This window comes from Nelumbo lutea, chromosome 1, assembly GCF_056320005.1.
Source record: "Nelumbo lutea isolate HS-2025 chromosome 1, American lotus-T2T, whole genome shotgun sequence".
In the NCBI taxonomy this organism is placed as follows: Eukaryota; Viridiplantae; Streptophyta; class Magnoliopsida; order Proteales; family Nelumbonaceae; genus Nelumbo; species Nelumbo lutea.
Window position 1 is genome coordinate 9,239,174 of NC_142684.1, and position 7,454 is coordinate 9,246,627.

The 7,454-nt window shown below is 36.7% G+C and overlaps 1 pseudogene across 2 annotated transcripts; it reads right to left on the reverse strand.

Moving 5' to 3' along the window:
- Positions 1-4,798: 4,798 nt before the first annotated feature.
- Positions 4,799-7,454, reverse strand: LOC148873438 (probably inactive leucine-rich repeat receptor-like protein kinase At5g48380 pseudogene; annotated as a pseudogene). Of its 2 annotated transcripts, none has more exons than XR_016105377.1 (2): positions 6,259-7,454; positions 4,799-6,110 (listed from the first exon to the last, which is right to left on the reverse strand). The product of XR_016105377.1 is annotated as a probably inactive leucine-rich repeat receptor-like protein kinase At5g48380 pseudogene, transcript variant X1 (transcript). The 2 variants fall into 2 exon arrangements; XR_016105378.1 differs by having other exon boundaries at positions 5,012-6,110; positions 6,259-6,384.

Genomic DNA, 7,454 nt, shown 5'->3' on the forward strand with positions numbered 1-7,454 from the left:
GAGGAAGCACAGACTGCTTTAGTGGCGAAAGGCAGCAGCGAAAGAAATTATAGGCTCTGATACCATGTAAAAATACAGTGAAACAGAGCAAAGAACTCATCGCAAGAGCAAGGATCTCATCGCAAATTGAATCGCAAGAGCAAGAACCGTAACCGACTCATAACTAATTTGATACAAGTGGAAATTAACATGTTGATGTGTGCACAATTTACACATAATTTATGAGGTTTTATGCATGGTTTCTATGTTGGTTTGTGTGAGTTTTTACCCCAATTTAGCTTAATTTTAAGGAAATCATCAAGGAAGAGCAGTTTAGAGAAAAGAAAGCAAAAAGCCAAGAAAAATGAGCTAAATTGGAGGCAATTCATTCTAGCTGGAACAAAAGCCCAGCTGAGGGGTCATTCGGCCCATGAAGCCCATGTTGCATTCTTTGGGAGAGCCCAAAGAGAGAGCCCAATTGCAGCCTTCCAAGGGAGCCTATTCGACCCAGCAAGGAGGAGGCACAATTGCAGTCCAAGAAAAGCTAGGGGTGACAATTTCTAGAAAGTTCAAGAGAAGCTAGGGGCGGCAACTTGTAGAAAGTTCAAGAGAAGCTAGGGGTAGAAAATTCTAGAAGGTTTAAGAGAGGCTAAGGGCGACAGCTTATAGAATTCTTGGAGAGCTGAGGAAAAACTATTTAAGGAGGTTTATTGAAGGGAAAAAAGGGTTCCAACACTTTGAGACTTCAGCCATTTGGGGAGATTCAAACCTTGAGTTTGAATTCTTGGAGGGAGAAGATAGAGATAGGCGCAAGAGAGGAGAAGAAAGGAGATTCAAGCAACTTCAAGAGAAGAAGAAGCTGAATTCGAAAGGAGAAGAAGACATTGGAGATCTAGGTTGTTTCTTCCTTGATTTCTGCACATTTGGTAATCGAATTCAGTTAGGAATTATGCGTAATTTCTCCATTAATTTTTCTTTCTTTCTGTAATTGAAGCATGCATTCTATAATTTCAGATTTGTAATTAGCTTTCTATGTAAATTCAAATAGAGTAGATGCAATCTTGATATTTCTTGATTAGGAATTTGATTCTAGAACTGCTAGCTGAATTGGTGTTTTATAATTTCAGATCTGTAACTTCAAATCTAAATTTTATAATGTCTAAATTGCTTGAGAAAGAATTCAGACAACATTAATTCTGTTTTGCCGAACTGTTCTTCATTCTTGGAAGTTGTAGAGTGCTTGAAAAAGACTCTAGAATTTTGGATCTGCTAATAAAGAACCGAAATGAGTGTAAGTTTAGAGATAACTTGCACAATTTGATTGGTGTTCATTCAGCTGAAATGATGCCCTAGAATTGCTAGATTTTAATGCATGCATGAGGATTAGATCCTTGATAGAGATACAATAACCATCACTCATGCATAGATTGAACAAGCACTTGAGAGAGACTGTTCATTGCCTTGGGATTTCACCAAACCAAGGCTGAATCTTATCTAGTCGAGTGACTTAGAGAACTAATTGTTGAATCAATTTCCGTGCATATTTAACTTGTATTCTCAACTTGCATGCAAGGTGTTTGATCCAATTGCTTAGAGATAGCTTGTTAGATAGAATTTCAGTTTTGAAGTAGATATACAATTCGACTAATCAGATAAGTGTAGACTAATATACCACTAGTAGTTGCTACATAAGTCCTCGTGAGAAACGATACTTTATTCATCACTTTTTTACTTGAACAGCTAATGCACTTCCTAATGTAACAAATACGCATCACATGTGGTTAAGTAATCAGCTGTCCAACACTAGATATTCTAACAATATCCAATGGAATGGGTTTAGAGAGATCGTTGCTGAAAAGATCTAAACCTGTCAAGCTAGTGCAGAGTTCAATACCCTTGGGGAACTGGCTTTTAAGTCCCATGTCTGAGAGTTAAGACTCTGCTCTCGTCGGGGTGACAGCAATCGATTCCAATAAATCTACATGTAAACCCTTCTGCATGTTTGGAGAATTTCCATGAAGAATTTAAGTGGCCAAAGGGGTCTTCCATTGACTCTCTTAGTTTTTTCAAGCACAAAACATCAGTTTCAGTACCATGGATTACACTTGGCAACAAGCAGATAAATAAATACACCAGGACCAGCTTTCTGCTGCTACTCATTGTCATTTGCGCAACGATAAAAGGATTTAAAACTACAAATTAAAACAAATTTATTAGACAACAAATTAAACCGGGGGAAAGCATATTTTGAAATTCATATCCATAGACCCTCTGTTATTAAGATGCGCAATTAAAGGTCCAAAAAATGCCTAGCAAGGTAGAGGAAGCAATCTGTTCAGAATATGAAAAACTGGGCGTCAACGTGTTCATACTGAGCTTATTAAAAAGTGCTATTCTATCTACCCATAAAAAAAGAAAAAAAAAAGTCATATTCGAAACAAAAACATGTTTTTCTTAAGGAAACCTTGTGCAGTCCATGAGATTGCGGCGAAATCAACAAGTAACCCCATGCTTTGGTCAATGAACTCTTTCTGGCTTACTTAGCTTCTGAACTGTATTAAGATTGATTATGATACTTTGTATATATCCTCCTTATTTTCTCTCTTACCCAACCCTTTTATAAGTATTATACCAATTCACCTTTAATTGGATTTGATTTCAATATACACATTGCAGAACAATCGAAATCTCTCTGTAAACGTTGTGTAATTCATTAAACATGATCATAAACAATCAGAGAAATCTTCTGCCTATGATTCATGAATGGTGGGTTAGGTAACAACCCAATCCACAATGACCCACTAACCCATTAGTGAAATTAAAAATGCTTGTTGGTGGGTGTGAGGTTGATTATGTGAGGAGAAGAAAATCTTTATTCCCCTAACTCACCCACCCAGTCTGATCCCTTTTTCCAGAAATGATATTTAGTGAAAATAGTCTGCCCCATCTTATAAATTTTTATTTATCTATTTTGGTTTTATTTTGCAAACCCCCACCCCCATTTATCACCCACCTATCCTCTTCTTGAACTGTGTCAGATTCCCATTACAAACAATGACAAATTTGGAAGTTGGAGCAATCCATAATTTGTCCCAAAAATTTGCAAAAAGGTTCAATAAAAAAACAAAATAAAAATTACAAAAAATTAAAAAAAAACATATTTTAACTAAAATCTCAAAAATTACAGAGGACAAATGAAATTATACAAAATTTACAAACATATATATATTTCAACTAATGCCAAGAAATACAGAAAATGATAAAAATTTGTTATATATAACCAAAAGAAGTAAAAGTTGTAGAAAATACGTTAAATGATAACAATTGCAGAAAACACATAAAATGATAAAAAAAATAGAAAATATATATTTCAGTCAAAAATCAAGAATTTAATAAAAAATACATAAAAAATATATATTTAAAAAAAAATTAAGTATTTCAGGTAAAAAGCATAATTACAGATGGGTCACTGGACCCATCATAATCAATCATCACTACTACACACACTATTAAGAAACCAACTTGTGCCCTATCCATCAAACCCAAATCTAAACTGCCCACATCACCCCAAGCCTATGACCAAGGAGCAAGGTTTACCTGAACATTTTAGTAGGCTGTAAAACCAATGATAAGGTTCAACGCCTAGGGTTAACTTTGGCTGTTGGGGCCCAACAGTCCTAGGCTGTTGAGACAGTTTCTGAGCTGATCACGTTCTGGACAGTTCATCTATTCACGCCCATGCTTTGGATTTTAGTAAAAGTAAATTAAAATGTAATTACTAATTTATTCATTCTCAGGGTAACGTGGCATTCTTAGAAATTCTCTCAACAGCATAGGAGGTTGGCCCCCAACAGCTAAAGTTTTTTTCTACGCCTTTATTTAAATACATGGACCCCACATTTTTTACTGTGGAGTCTATGAATTTATTACTGGCATAGAACTTCATCATTAATTCCCCCTAAACAAGTAAAGCATTTAGCTAATCCAAATTGATAACCAAGACCAAGTCCAACTAAAGCGCAACCCAGTTATTTCATTTCTTTTTTTTTTTATAAATTATTATAATAAATCAAGTTACATAAGGAATATGGATTGCTCAACACGGGCTTGTAGGGTCAGTTGTTACTTTTATATTAATATACACAAGTAAATACTAAATATAAAATTAATTATATTTTAAATTACATAAGGAATACAGATTGCTCAACATTGGCTTGAGTGCCAATTATTACTTTTATGTTAACATAAAAGTAAATTCTAATAGAAAAATATATATTTTTAAAATTTTAAATTTTTATTTGTTTAAGAAATGAAGTTGGATTAAACCAGAATCTGATAAAATACAAATATGATCCAAGTTCTTATATTTTAAAATTACATTTTTTATATTACCAAAATGAAATGGATTTGGATTTAAGTTTGATCCATGTTCTTATATTATAAAACAATAATTTTAAATCATTAAACTAAACATTTAGTTTAAACATAAATTTTGATTATTGAACCAAAATATTGATCTCAAATTGGATTCAAAATTTGAATTTCAGTGGTTGAATTGAATAATGCCATGCCCACTTTAGATTGGTAAATTAAGTAATTTAGTTAATTATTGTGTCATTAAGTTATGGAGTGAGCCTTCTTAACCACAAACGAATTGAGTCCCAATTTAAATTCCATATATGGATGCCTGAATGGTCACACGAGAATTTCCACTTTCTATGATGTGACGTTGGTCTAAATTGTGAAATCAGTTCGAGAAATTTATCCAGTAAAGTCCACAATCAAAAGAAATCACAACAAAGACCCAAGAGGAAGAAAATAAACAAGTTGGCCGTGAAACATATATCATTCTTAATAAGAAAACAGGGGATTTGCTTGAGGTCCCTGCAAGATCTCCTAATTTGAAGTTTCAATACGAAAAATCCTCCCTAAATTCCACGGACCAAAATCATTCTATGGAAAAAAAAGGGAATTTCCATGAACTAAAAGAAAAACAAGTAATTTTCCTAGTACACGAAGAACTAGTGTGGGGGAAGCCCACTTGGGGGAAGCGAAAAGGTAGCCTGGAGATAATCATCTTCTGGTGACAGAGTCAAATGGCATAAAATTACATCTTGATCTGTGAAGTCGTATCGAGATCATCTTCTGGTGACAGAAGCAAAAAGGTAGCCTTGACATATTCAAATCAAGAGATCATCTTGATCTGTGAAGTCGTATCTCTGCCCAACAGCCTTTAGAGTTTGATAAACTACAAACATCTTTGGCCTTTCTTTCGGTGAAGACAGAACACAGTTACAAGCAATTCTAAGAGACTGAGTGATTTCTCCATCAAATCCCTTTCCAATTAAGCATTTGTCTATGGCACAGAAGGGACTTGAGTTTCTATCTAAAAGATGGGCGATCCACTCGACTAAACCACCATTGAAGCTTTCTGAAACTTTTGTCACATGGGTTGGTTTCTCTCCTGTGAGAAGCTCCAGAAGCACAACTCCAAAGTTATAGACATCCCTTTTCAGGGCTGGCACTGGTGTCTGTATATACTCAGCAGCAACATAATCCATGTCCGCTTCACATGTCATGAAGGCAGTACTACTCATAATGGACTCATCCAAGTTGAGAAGCGTGGCGAATCCAAAATTTGATAACTTGGGTTCGAAGTTCTCATCCAACAGAATGGATTTGGAGCTTATGTTGCGATGGGCAATGCGATTGTCACAGTTATAGTGCAGCCACGCCAGGCCTCTTGCCAGCCCAATTCCAATTCTAAGTCTCTGAGGCCACTCTATGGCGTTGCCATTGGCTTCCTCAGGATGGAGTAAATCGTAGAGGTTCCCGTTGGGCGTGTATTTATAGATCAAGAGCTGCTCTTCAGCACTGCAGAAGCCCAAAAGTGGGACCAGGTTGCGGTGTTTCACTTTTCCTAGAATCATAAGCTCGGATTTGAATTGTCTCTCAACATGTTCAGAATCCTGGAACCGCTTAATTGCAAGCAGAGTTCCATCTTGGAGCTTGGCCTTGTACATGGTCCCTGTCCTCCCTGAACCGATGATGTTGGCTTGGTTGAAATTGTTGGTGAGCTTCATGAGTTCGCCAAGACTAATTTCGGTGACTACTTCCTCCGGCAGAGAGGTCTGTGAATGATACAACCTTTGTTATTGTAAGGGAAACAAGAAAAAAAAAGATGATTTTTGAACAAAATCAAACACTTAGGAAGAGATAATTAAGGAAATCGGAATGCTTTTCTAAGTGATTGTGAAACAGAGAAAGAGAGAGAACTACCTAGATGACGTTCATGGTTCCACCCGTTATGTTTTGTTGCCTGTTTTTTTGATGTTGTTGCTTCCTCTTAGACATGCAGCGAGAATAAATGGAAAGAAAAGCTATAGATGGAGGCATGCTCATTCCCCAGCCAACCATATATCCGCTCATGAAGGTAGGACCAAACTTCTTCCTAGCTTCCAAACTTGCGAAAATAATACCAGACAAAAGAAAAATGAGAAATGACAACATCTTTAGAGGGGCCTTTGCCCATCTGTTTCTCTTGATGTCTTGTTTACTACTGCTGATTATTGGTAGTTTAAGCAACAAGAAGACGACACCAGAAACGACTAAAAGTGTAACAACCACTCCAGCAACTGCCGATCCGATTATAACTGCACCATGTGATTTCTTGGGAGCTCCAATGCATTCATTATCCAAAGGAGGTCCACAGAGTCCCAGATTATTCGCAAAGTTATCTGCTAAAATAGTAGCATTGGGGCTAGAAAAGTGAGGGATAGGTCCGGATAAGCGATTGTTGGAGACACTAAATGCCTTGAGCCGATTGAGCCCACTGAATTCAAGCGGGATACTCCCTGTTAATTGGTTGCCGTCGAGTTTAACTGAGGCCAAATAGGAACAGTTTGCAAGACTTGCTGGGATCGGACCACTGAAATCGTTCGAGGAGAGATCAAGGGTGGTTACAAAAGGGAGCCTTTTAGAGATATCCAATGGAACGGGTCCAGAGAGATTGTTGCTGGAAAGATCTAAACCTGTCAAGCTAGTGCAGTTCTCAATACCCTTGGGGAACTGGCCTTTGAGTCCCATGTCTGAGAGGTGGATGTTTAGGACTCTATTCTCGTCGGGGTGCCAACAATCGATCCCAGTAAATTTACATATGAATCCTTCGGTACTGTTGGCGAAATTCCATGAAGTGTTTAAGTAGCCAAAGGGGTCCTCCAGTGAATCTTTTAGGGTTTTCAAGCAGTAAACATCAGTCTCGGTACCATGGATTATTACACTACGAATACTCAGCAATAAGGAAATAAACAGATACAAGAGGACTAGAGATCTGCTGCTACCCATTGTCGTTTGCATAGCGATATCGTAAAAAAATTCCTTTTAATTTCTTTATATACCTACAACAGAGATAAAGGATTATTTAAAATTATAAAAACAAATTGCAGTAGACAACAAATGAAAGTAGGACAAAGCCG